We start from the raw sequence: 12,203 nt of genomic DNA, 5'->3' as shown, positions 1-12,203 counted from the left end.
CTCCATTGGCTAAGTGGCCATTACTTCAAGGAACTCTAATTGAGTTTATACCCCTAGAAATAACTCTGTTCTTATTCCTTTTCTTCTTATTATTCTATCATTGAGGCCTCATTCTTCCTTTTTCATGTCCGAGAGAAAATTCTGCCCCCAACAACTTGGATGTAGTTTTTTATGTCTTACAAAATCGAACCTTAAATAAAAAACTACCAGCCCTCTTTGCTCATTTAAAGTAAAATAGGAGTAACTGTCTCTTCTGTCAAAAAAAAAAAAAGAGAGAGAGACAGAAAGAGAAAAGAGAGAGAGACAGAGAGGGAAGGGAGAGAGGAGAGACAGAGAAAGTAGAAAGAAAAAAGAGAAAAACAAAAGAGAGAGAGACAGAGAGAGGGGAGGGAGAGAGGAGAGAGACAGAGAAAGTAAGAAGAAAAACAGACAAAGAGAGAGAAGAAAAAGAAAGAGTGAGGAGAGAGAGAGATAGGGAGAAAGGAATTTAATGCTTTTTAGGGTCCCTGTGTCAAAGCAACCAAAAGCCACAGGGGTGGGGAACTTGCAACCAGCCCAGCAGCTGGGAGCTCAGGTTTAAAACTGACGCAAAAAGTGTTGTTTTTTTTTTTCTTTCTCTGCCATCGCCAGCCCTGCCTGGCTTTCAGGCAGGCCACACCACCTCAGGGTGCAGTATTTGCATCCAAAATACAGCTTAAAAAGCTTTCTGCCTACATTTAATGCAGGTGGCCTGTTAACACAGAAGTTAAGGTATAGGTCCTGCAACTGCAAGGTTGCTGGTTCAAATCCTCAGTAGAGCCAGTCTTAAATTTTAAAAATCTCTTACAGAAATTCAGAAGCTAAAGGCTATAGAAATTTATGTTTGGTATAATTTGTCTTGCTTAAGATTGGCTCTCTCTACAGAAGAACTTTTCCATCTAGGTCCTGAAGAAAAACCAAATGGGGTTGTGATGCTCCCGGCCCTGCACCCCACTCCAATGCATAACAGCCAATTTCAAAGTGAGGTTTTCAAAACAATATGAGGAAAAATTAACTCCAGGAAAACTCCATACATTGTGTGAACAAAGTGGCCATCGTTTGGAGTGGGGTGGCCAAACACAGGAACCTACAATCCAAAAATCACTCAAGCTGTATAGAACGTTGTAACGGGTCCTCCTGGGCACCCTGACCAGTACCCATACATTAATCAGTGGCTAAATCTAGTCCAACATCCCCCACCATGGTTAATCAAACACATAAAAATGGCTGGGCTACAGGTCATGTTAGCAAAACCAAAAAAGGCCCCTACAGCACCAGCCATACTCCCCACCCCTAAGGAGGACCAAGAGCTGCCCACACCTTACCCTAGGCCTTCTAAACAAGAACCTCAACATCCCACCCTGGACAGCACCAGTGGCCAGCCTTTGTCCCCACTGCATATTTGCAGTGGGACCCCACCCCCACCCGGGGTTCTTCCCCTCCAAAGGCACCCCCAATAAAAGACAGTAGCCAGAATCACCCATTCTTTGTCCACATCCCCTTTTTCCTCAAGTAACTTGTACAATTGAAAGGCTCAGCACCCTCTGTTCTCTAAAAAGCCTCAGACACTCACAGGACTCCTGGAGTCCATTCTGCAAACTCACCGCCCCACTTAAAATGACTGTCAGCAGTTACTTCTCATTCTGTTTACCACCAAAAAGAGAAACAAAATTAAACAGAAGGACCATAAGGCCATCATTGGGACAGGGTGGGGAGCACAGTAAAATACAATTAGGACAAAATTAATAAAATTTTCCCTTCCACTCATCCTAAGTGGAATCCGAACACCTCGGCAGGTCTCCAGGCCCTGAACACTTTTCACTGGTACCTGTTAAAGAAAGTCAGGGGGATGACCAGAAGGCCCACTAACCTCTCCAAAGTAGGAACAGTAACTCAGGGTCCTCAGGAGTCACTGGCTCCTTTTCTTGAACACCTGCAAGAGGCTTATTGCATCTACACTCCTATTGACTCAGAGGCTCCGGAAAATCAGCGAGCTATAAATTTAGCCTTGGTTACCCAGTCAGCCCAAGATCTCAGAAAAAAAATCACAAAAGTTAAATAGATTCCAAAAAATAAATTTAACTCAATTGCTAAATTTGTACATAAAAAACAGGGAGTCGCTAATAGGGTTCTCACCCAGACATTAGGGCCATGGTCCCGGCCAGTCACTTACCTTTCACAAAGACTTAACCTCGTAGCCTCTGGGTAGCCAGCTTGCCTGAGGTCAGTAGCACCTACAGCCCTGTTAGTCAAGGAAGCAGACAAACTAATATTGGGGCAGGAGTTAAACTTAGTAACACCCCACACGGTGAAGTCACTATTCTGTGGAGCTCCAGGCAAATGGATGTCAAATTCCTGCATAGTTCAATATCAGCCTTACTTTTAAACCAGCCCTACATAAAGTTTTTAAAAGCTACAGTTTTAAACCCAGCCACACTGCTACCTGATAGCAAGCAAAAGCAGCCCATACATAATTGCCAGCAAATAATAGACGTCATCCACACCACTCAATCAGACCTCACTAATGTCCCCTTACAGAATACAGAGGAGGTACTGTATACTGATGGCAGTAGCTTCATGGTCAACAGAGTCAGGTATGCCGGGGCAGCCTTGATCACTCTCAATAGGGTTATTTGGGCCCAGGCCCTTCCTCATGGAACCTCAGCCCAAAAGGCAAAACTAGTAGCTCTAACAAAGGCCTTAGACTGGGAGAAGGGAAAGACTGTCAACATTTATACAAACAGCTGGTATGCCTCTGCTATGGCTCATGTACATGGGGCTATTTATATATAAAAAAAAAAAAGAACTACTTACCTCAAAGGAAAAAACCATCAAAAACAAAGAAAAAGTCCTAGCCCTACTAAAAGCTATATAAAAGCCCAAGGCAGTGGCATTAATACACTGCAAAGGACACCAGAAGGGGGATTCACCAGAAGCCAGGGGAAATAGGGCGGCTGACCTACAAGCCAGACAGGCAGCCTTGGGACCAGTAAAACCTCTGACTCTTCTTGTAACTCTGCCAGCCCCCAACGCTGCCCCCCACCCCTACATACTCCCCTAATAAAGAAAACTTTGCTAAAGAACAAGGGGGCACACAAAATTCCACAGGATAGTAAATTCTGCCAGACACAAAGATTGTGGTCCCTGAGGCTCTAAAACATGCCCTAGTTAAAAACACACACCAGGCCACTCACTTAGAACAGACCAAACTAACTAAACTGCTAAAAAGCCAAGTACTACATTTCCCATTTACATAAACTTAGGAAGAAAATCACTACTCAGTGTAATGTACGTGCCTGAGTAAATCTGGAAGGGAACAGGTCTAGCCAGGTAGGAGTAAAACTCAAAAGAACTAGCCCTGGAGAGCACTAGGAAGTAGATTTCACTAAAAAAAAAAAACCCGCAGTATATAGCTATAAATACCTCCTGGTGTTTACAGGTACGTTCTCTGGATGGGTCGAGGTTTTCTCCACTAAATCCGAGACTGCTTTAGTAGTCCCAAAAAAAACTATTACAGGGTCTTGTTCCTCGGTTCGGCCTCCCTCTAATGCTGGGGTCAGACAATAGGCCCGACTTTACTGCACAAATTTCTCAGGGCCTAGCAAAGGCCCTGGGTATATCCTGGAAATTACACTGTACCTAATCATCCCCAGAGTTCAGAACAGGTCAAATGAATAAATCAGACGCTAAAAAAAACCTGACAAAGTTTATCTTAAAAACCGGCAAAAACTGGGTCAGCCTGCTTCCTTTTCTCCTCCTCTGCATCCAATACACACCCTATCAGAAAGGCTTTTCCCCTTTTAAAGTCTTGTTTGGCAGGCCCTCTCCCTTACTCCCTAGACTGGTGGATACCGTGCATGCTAAAGTCCATAACTATACACTCCTTAAGTCCTTACAAGCTCCCCAGTCTATTCAATCCCAGGAACACCAGCTCATTAAAAACACCTGTCCCACCCCATTAAACCTCGCAAACCAGCAAATACACCCCTTCCAGCCTGGAAACTCTGTCCTTGTTAAAAAAATTCGCCACCTCCGGCTTCACCCCCCTGTTGGAAAGGACCCTACAAGGTTATCCTAACCACACTTGCTGCACTCAAGGTGGACAGACTAATGGCCTAGATTCATCACACCCATGTCAAGACTACCCTACCAGAAAAACAATGAAGCATCAACCATTCATCCCCTGATTGACTAAAGCTAAAACTTGTGTGCTCTGTTCAGTCACCACCCTCTCCACTCTAATCCGTGCTGTAAATCCCTATCATCATCCCTCTACTAGTTAAATTAGGTATTGCTGGCTCCACTGCAGTTAATATATCAACTCTTATAACTGGGGACCAAAATTTTAAAACTCTCTCTCAGTACATAAATACTAATTTAAGCCACTTAAAAAACTCCATTTCCCAACTCACTAATCAGATTAAGTCTTTGGCTAAAATGATTCTCCAAAACAGGCAAAAACTAAATTTGTTATTCTTGAAACAAGGAGGTTTATGTGCCGCCCTTAACAAACAATGTTCCTTTTATACTAATAAGTCAGGCCTCATCCAAGAGAGCCTCTCCCTGGTCAAACAAAATCTCAAAACCAGAAAACAACTTCAAAAGGCTTCAGAAAATTAGTATCAAAAAAATGTTTTCCTGGTCCCCTTAACTCACTTCCCTCCTTTCTGGCCTGGTGGAACCTCTAGCCCTGCTCCTACTGGGACTCATGTTCGGCCCCGGCCTCCTAAATCAACCACTCAAGTTCATTAAATCTAGGGTAAACTCTGTAAAATTAATAATATTAAGGTCTCAATATGGGCCCTTAAAACAAACAAACAATACCTGCTGGAGGAATCAATAATTTAATTCCTGTAAGTAAAACAAGCGGGGAATGTGACATGGTAAATGCCCCATAAAACTGCATACCTCAACCATACTTCGGCTTTCTGTTGAAACTGCTCTCTGTAACCCTAATATGACAGGCAAGCAGTCCAAACCCATGCCATCTTGGCCCCTGCAACTTGTAATAAGTAACTAAGGTCTGTAATTTCCACCCTACCCAGACAATGTGTAAACTAACACTTATCTTGACTTCTGTGAACCACTTAAGTAACAATCAGAATGTCCAAAGTCCCCTGGCCCTCAGAATGTCCGAAGCCCCTCACCCTCACCCCTGCCCAGGAGGTGGTTTACAAAATATCCAAAGTCCACTGGCCCTCAGAATGTCCAAAGCCCCTTGACCCTCACCCCCACCCGGGAGGTGGTTTACAGGCATAAAAAGTCTGAACACCCTCCTTTCGGGGCCATGGGTTAAAAAGACACAAGCCCTTCGTGGCCACCAGCAATAAAAACCCTGTAATTTGGCCTAGTCTTTGTCTCAGTAGTAATTTTGCCCTTGCTCAGTTACAACAGTATGTGCATAATACATTTTCTTTATTCACTTATCTATAGACATTTAGATTGTTTTTATCCCTTGGTTATTGTGAATAATGCTGCAATGAACATAGGGGTGGTGAATCAAAATCTCAATTTTAATTTTCTTGGATAAACATCCTAAAGTGGGATTGCTTCATCATATGGTAGTGCTATTTTTAATTTTTTGCAAACCTTCATACTGTTTTCCATAGGCTGTACCAGTTTTCATCCCCACCAACAGAAATGAGTTCCCTTTCTCTGCATTCTCTCCAAAACTTGCTGTCTCTTATTGTTTTGGCAATAGCCATTTAACAGGAGCAAAATGATACATCGTTGAGATTTTAATTTGCATTTCTTTGGTGATTAGTGATGTTGAGCATCTTTTTGTATGCCTGTTGGCTAAATATCTATCTAATTTGGGGAAATATTTATTCAGCTCTTTAGTTCATTTTGTAATCCAGTTACTGGCAGTTTTTGCTATTGAGTTTTAGGAGTTTCTTATGTATTTTTGATATTAACCACTGATCAGATATATAGATTACAAATATTTTCTCCCATTCCATTGGTTGCTTTTTGGCTCTGTTAATTGTTTTCTTTTTAGGCAGAAAATTTTAGTTTAATAAGGTTTTACTTATTTATTTTTGTTTTTATTTCCTGCGTTTCAGTTGTCAGACCCATGAAAAATTGCCAAGACCAATGTTATGAAGCATTTCCCCTATGTTTTCTTCTATGAGATTTATAGTGTTAGCTCTTATGTTTACATCTTTAATCAATTTAGAGTTGACTTTTTTGTATGTATAGGATCACAATACCAATTCTTGTATGTGAATATACTTCCAGCACATTTATTGAAGAGGCTGTCCTTTCCCCATTGCATATTCTTGTCACCCTTACTAAAAATAATTTGAACATATATGTGTGGATTTATTTTTGAGCTCTCTTCTCTTCTATTGGTCAATATATCTGTCTTTATGTCAGTACCATACAGTTTTAATTACCGTCAGTTTGTTAATACATTTTAAATAAAAAACTGTGATGCCTCCAACTTTATTCTTTTACAAGATTGTTTCAACTATTAAGGTTTTTGGTGATTCCATATGAATTTTAAAATTGTCTTTTCTATTTCTGCAAGAAATGCTATTACATTTTTTTTAGGAATTGCATTGAAACTGTAGATCACTTTGGGGAGTATGGACATCTTAACAATATTAAGTCTGTCAATCCACATGGAAAAACTACAGGATTTTTTCTTTTTTGTTGTTGAATTTTTAAATTAATAATTTATTTTCTTTTTTATTTATTATCCTTTAAGTTCTGAGGTACCTGTGCAGGACATGCAGGTTTGTCACATAAGTGTACATGTGCCATGGTGGTTTGCTGCATCCATCGCCCCATCATCTAAATTAGGTATTTCTCCTAATGCTATCCCTCCCCTGTCCCCCCACCTCCTGCTATCCCCCCCATAGACCCCCACCCCCCGACAGATCCCAGTGTGTGATGTTCCCCTCCTTGCGTCCATGTGTTCTCATTGTTCAACACCAACTTATGAGTGAGAACGTGCAATGTTTGGTCTTCTGTTCCTGTGTCAGTTTGCTGAGAATGATGGTTTCCAGCTTTATGCATGTCCCTGCAAAGGACATGAACTCATTCTTTTTATGGCTGCATAGTATTCCATGGTGTATATGTGCCACATTTTCTTTATCCATTCTATCATTGATGGGCATTTGGATTGGTTCCAAGTCTTTGCTATTGTGAATAGTGCCACAGTAAACATACATGTGCATGTGTCTTTATAATAGAATAATTTATAATCCTTTGGGTATAGACCCAGTAATGGAATTGCTGGGTCAAATGGTATTTCTAGTTGTAGATCCCTGAGGAATTGCCACACTGTCTTCCACAAAGGGTGAACTAATTTATACTCCCACCAACAGTGTAAAAGCATTCCTATTTCTCCATATCCTGTCCAGCATCTGTTGCCTTCTGATTTTTTTAATGATCACCATTCTAACTGGCGTGAGATGATATCTCAATGTGGTTTTGATTTGCATTTCTCTAATCAACAGTGATGATGTGCTTTTTTTCACATTTTTGGCTACACAAATGTCTTCTTTTGAGAAGTGTCTGACACCATAAAAACCCTAGAAGTAAACCTAGGCAATACCATTCAGGACATAGGCATGGACAATGACTTCATAGCTAAAACACCAAAAGCAATGGCAACAAAAGTCAAAATTGACAAATAGGATCTAACTAAACTAAAGAGCTTCTGCATAGCAAAAGAAACTATCATTAGAGTAAACCAGCAACCAACAGAATGGGAAAAATTTTCACAATCTACCCATCTGATAAAGGGCTAATATCCAGAATCTACAAATAACTTATATTTACAAAAAAAAACCACAAACAACCCCATCAAAAAATGGGTGAAGGATATGTTTTTCCATTTGCTTGTTTTTTGTCTAATTTCTTTCATCATTTTTTTCTACTTTTCAGTGTGCAAATCTTTCTCTTTATTAGTTAAGTCAACGCCTAAGTATTTTATTCTTTTAAATATTATTGTAAATGGGATTATTTTTTCTAATTTCCTTTTCTGATAGTTCATCATTATTGTATAGTAACACAACTGATTTTTATATTATATGTAGATACTATATCCTGTGGCTTTCCTGAATTCCCCCAAATTTTTTAAATTTTTTGTTAGTCTTAGTTTTTTTATTTTCCTGAAGTCTTTAGGGTTTTCTACATATAAGGTAACGTTATCTGCAAACAGGAACGATTTCACTTCTTCTTTGATTTGGATGCCTTCTATTTTTTTTCCTTTTCTGATTGTTCTTGCTAGGACTTCCAAGTACTATGTTGAATTGAATGGTAGAGTGGGTTGTTACCTTGTTCCTGATTTAGTAGAAAGCTTTCACATTGAGTATGATGTTAGCTATGGGCTTTTAATATACGGACTTTATTATGTTAAGGTAATTTCCTTCTTTTATTAGTTTATTTCACTCACAAGTGAGTGTTGAACAATGAGAACAGATAGACACAGGGAGGGTAACATCACACACTGGTGCCTGTTGGGAGGTGGGCTAGGGGAGGGATAGCAAGGGGTAGGGGGATATTTGTCATGTAGCAACCACAAAAAATGGGAGCTGGAGAGCTAAATGTGTAGTTCAACTCTTTCCCAGGAGAAGCTGAAAGCTTGGTTTTATCATTGGAGTGAGCCAGGGGAAGGAGATATGGGGAGCACTACAAGTCCATTTAAGTTTAAAATTCTTTTTATTTATTTTATTTTATTATTTATTTTTATTTATTATTATACTTTAAGTTCTGGGATACATTTGCAGAATGTGCAGGTTTGTTACATAGGTATAAACATGCCATAGTGGTTTGCTGCATCCATCAACCCATCACTTACATTAGATATTTCTCCTAATGCTATCCCTCCCTACCCCCCGCCCCACTGCCCGACAGACCCCAGTGTGTGATGTTCCCCTCATTGGGTCCATGTGTTCTCTTTGTTCAACTCCCACTTATGAGTGAGAACATGTGGTGTTTGGTTTTCTGTTCCTGTGTTAGTTTGCTGAGAATGATGGTTTCCAGATTCATTCATGTTCCTGCAAAAGAAATAAACTCACCCTTTTTAATGGTTACATAGTATTCCATGGTGTATATGTTCCACATTTTCTTTATTCACTGTATCATTGATGGGCATTTGGGTTGGTTTCAAGTCTTTGCTATTGTGAACAGTGCTGCAATAAACATACATGTGCAGGTGTCTTTATAGTAGAATGATTTATAATCCTTTGGGTATATACCCAGTAATGGGATTGCTGGATCAAATGGTATGTCTGGTTTTAGATCCTTGAGGAATGGCCACACTATCTTCCATAATGGTTGAACTAATTTACACTCCCACCAACAGTGTAAAAGTGTTCCTATTTCTCCACATCCTCTCCAGCATCTGTTGTTTCCTGACTCTTTAGCGATCACCATTCTAACTGGCATGATATGGTATCTCATTGTGGTTTTGATTTGTGTTTCTCTAATGACCAGTGATGATGAGCTTTTTTTCACATGTTTTTTAGCCATAGAAATGTCTTCTTTTGAGAGACATTTATATCCTTCACCCACTTTTTGATGGGGTGGTTTGTTTTTTCTTGTAAATTTGTTTTTTTTTTTTTGAAAGAAAGAAAGAAAGAAAGAAAGAAAGAAAGAAAGAAAGAAAGAAAGAAAGAAAGAAAGGGAATGTAGAAGAGGAAGAAAAAGGAAGAGAAAGAGAGAGAGAGAATGGGAGTATTGCTTTCTTGCCCAGGCTAGAATGCAGTTCAGTAATGGGTATTGAAAACTACTTTTATACCAATAATTATACTTGATGTGGACAGGAAGGAATAAGGGAAGAAAATAACAAACAAGCAGCCAACCAATATTTCATTTAAACCTATGAAATGCTATGCGATTACTGAGGAGTGATTTACTTCCAATTATGTAGTCACTTTTGGAATAGGTGTGAGGTAGTAATGTATGTTTTGTGTATTTGAAGTGGAGAGTTCTATAAATGTTTATTAAGTTTACTTGTTTCAGGTCTGAGTTCAAGTCCTGGATGTCCTTGTTAATTTTCTGTCTCGTTGATCTATAGAATCGTTAGCTCTTCTTGTTACATTGATCCTTTTGCCATTATGTAATGTCCTTCTTTGCCTCTTTTGATCTTTGTTGCTTTAAAGTCTACTTTATCAGAGGCGAGAATTGCATCTCTTGCTTTTTGTTTATTTGTTTATTTTTACTCTCTGGTTGGTAAATCTTTCTCCTTCTCTTTGTTTTGAGTCTTTGTGTATCGTTGCATGTGAAATGGGTCTGGATGCAGCATACCGATGGGTTTTGGCTTTTTATCCAATTAGAATATATATAAGTTTAATACTGGCATTTGATGCTAGCTGGCTGTTTTGCCCATTAGTTAGTGTAAATTTTTCATTGTGTTAATGCTCTTTGCTTTTCGATATATTTTTGGAAAGGCTGATATTGGTTGTTCCTTTATATGTATAGTGCTTCTTTCAGAAGCTCTTGCAAAGCAGGCCTGGTGGTGGTGAAGTCTCTAAGTACTTGTTTGTTCGCAAAAGATTTAATTTTTCCTTCGCTCATAAAGCTTAGTTTGGCTGGATATGAAATTCTGGGTTGAAAGTTCTTTTCTTTAAGGATGTTAAATATTGGTCCCCACTCTTTTCTAGCTTGTAGGGTTTCTGCTGAGAGATCTGCTGTAAGTCTAATAGGTTTCCCTTTATGGGTAACCTGACCTTTCTTTCTGGCTGCCCTTAGTATTTTCTCCTTCATTTCAACCCTAATAAATCTGGCAATTATGTGCCTTGGGGTTGGTCTTCTTGAAGAATATCTTTGTGGTGTTCTCTGTATTACCTGGAGTTGAATATTACCCTGCCTTGCCAGGTTGGGAAAGTTTTCCTGAATGATATCCTGAAGAGTATTTTCCAACTTGGATTCATTCTCTTTGTCACATTCAGGTACACCTATCAAACGCAAATTAGCTCTTTTCACATAGTCCCATATTTCCTGGAGACTTTGCTCATTCCTTTTCATCCTTTTTTCTCCAATCATGTCTTCTCGTTTCATTTCACTGAGTTGGTTCTCAACTTCTGATATCCTTTCTTCTACTTGATCAATTTGACTGTTTAAACTTGTGCATGCTTCGCAAAGTTCTCGTGTTGTGTTTTTCAGCTCCATCAATTCACTTATATTTCTCTCTAAATTGTCCATTCTCGTTAACATTTCGTCAAACCTTTTTTCAAGGCTCTTAGTTTCTTTGCACTGGGTTAGAACAAGTTCTTTTAATTCACAGAAGTTTCTTATCACCCACGTTTTGAAACCTGCTTCTGTTATTGGAACACACTCGTAATCCATTAAGCCTTGTTCCGTTACTGATGAGGAATTGCGATCCCCTGTAGAGGGAGAGGCATTCTGATTTTGAGTATTCTCTGCCTTTTTATGCTGGTTTCTTCCCTTCATTATATATTTATCCGTCTGTCGTCTTTGTAATTACCGACTTTCTAACTAGGTCTCTGAGCAGACGTCCAACTTGTTGATTCCCAGCACCGAAATCTGAGCAATCCACTGTGCTGGCCAAAATAGCGGTGTTAAGATTGATGGTGCTTTTCTGCCCAGGAATCTCCAGACTCTGCACCAAGAACTGGCATGCTAAAGCACCAGCAAAACCGCCGCGCTGGCCACAAGAGTCGCCCTGGCAACCCGTGGGGCTCCTCTACTGGGAATCTCCTGGTCCATGAGCAACAAATATTCATCTAAAAGTGTGGCATCTTCTCGTTCTCTGTGCTTTCACTGGGAACTACGAGCCCGAGCTGCTAGTGATCAGCCATCTTGGATCTCTCTCCCTGTAAATTTGTTTAAATTCCTTACAGATGCTGGATATTAGCCCTTTGTCAGATGGATCAAGTGCAAAAATTTTCTCCCATTCTGTAGGTTGCCTATTCACTCTGATGATGGTTTCTTTTGCTGTGCAGAAGCTCTTTAGTTTAATTAGATTCCATTTGTCTATTTTGGCTTTCTTTGCAATTGCTTTTTGTGTTTTAGTCATAAAGTCTTTGCCCATGCCTATGTCCTGAATACTATTGCCTAGGTTTTCTTCTAGGGTTTTTATGGTTTTAGGTCTTACATTTAAATCTTTAATCCATCTTGAGTTAATTTTTGTATAGTGTGTAAGGAAGGGGTCCAGTTTTACTTTTCTGCATATAGGTAGCTAGTTTTCCCAATGCCATTTATTATAGAAA

This window comes from Aotus nancymaae, unplaced genomic scaffold (assembly GCF_030222135.1).
Source record: "Aotus nancymaae isolate 86718 unplaced genomic scaffold, 86718_ANA_hifiasm-v0.15.2.pri h1tg000020l, whole genome shotgun sequence".
NCBI lineage: Eukaryota > Metazoa > Chordata > Mammalia > Primates > Aotidae > Aotus > Aotus nancymaae.
Note: the sequence above shows the minus strand (reverse complement) of the source record.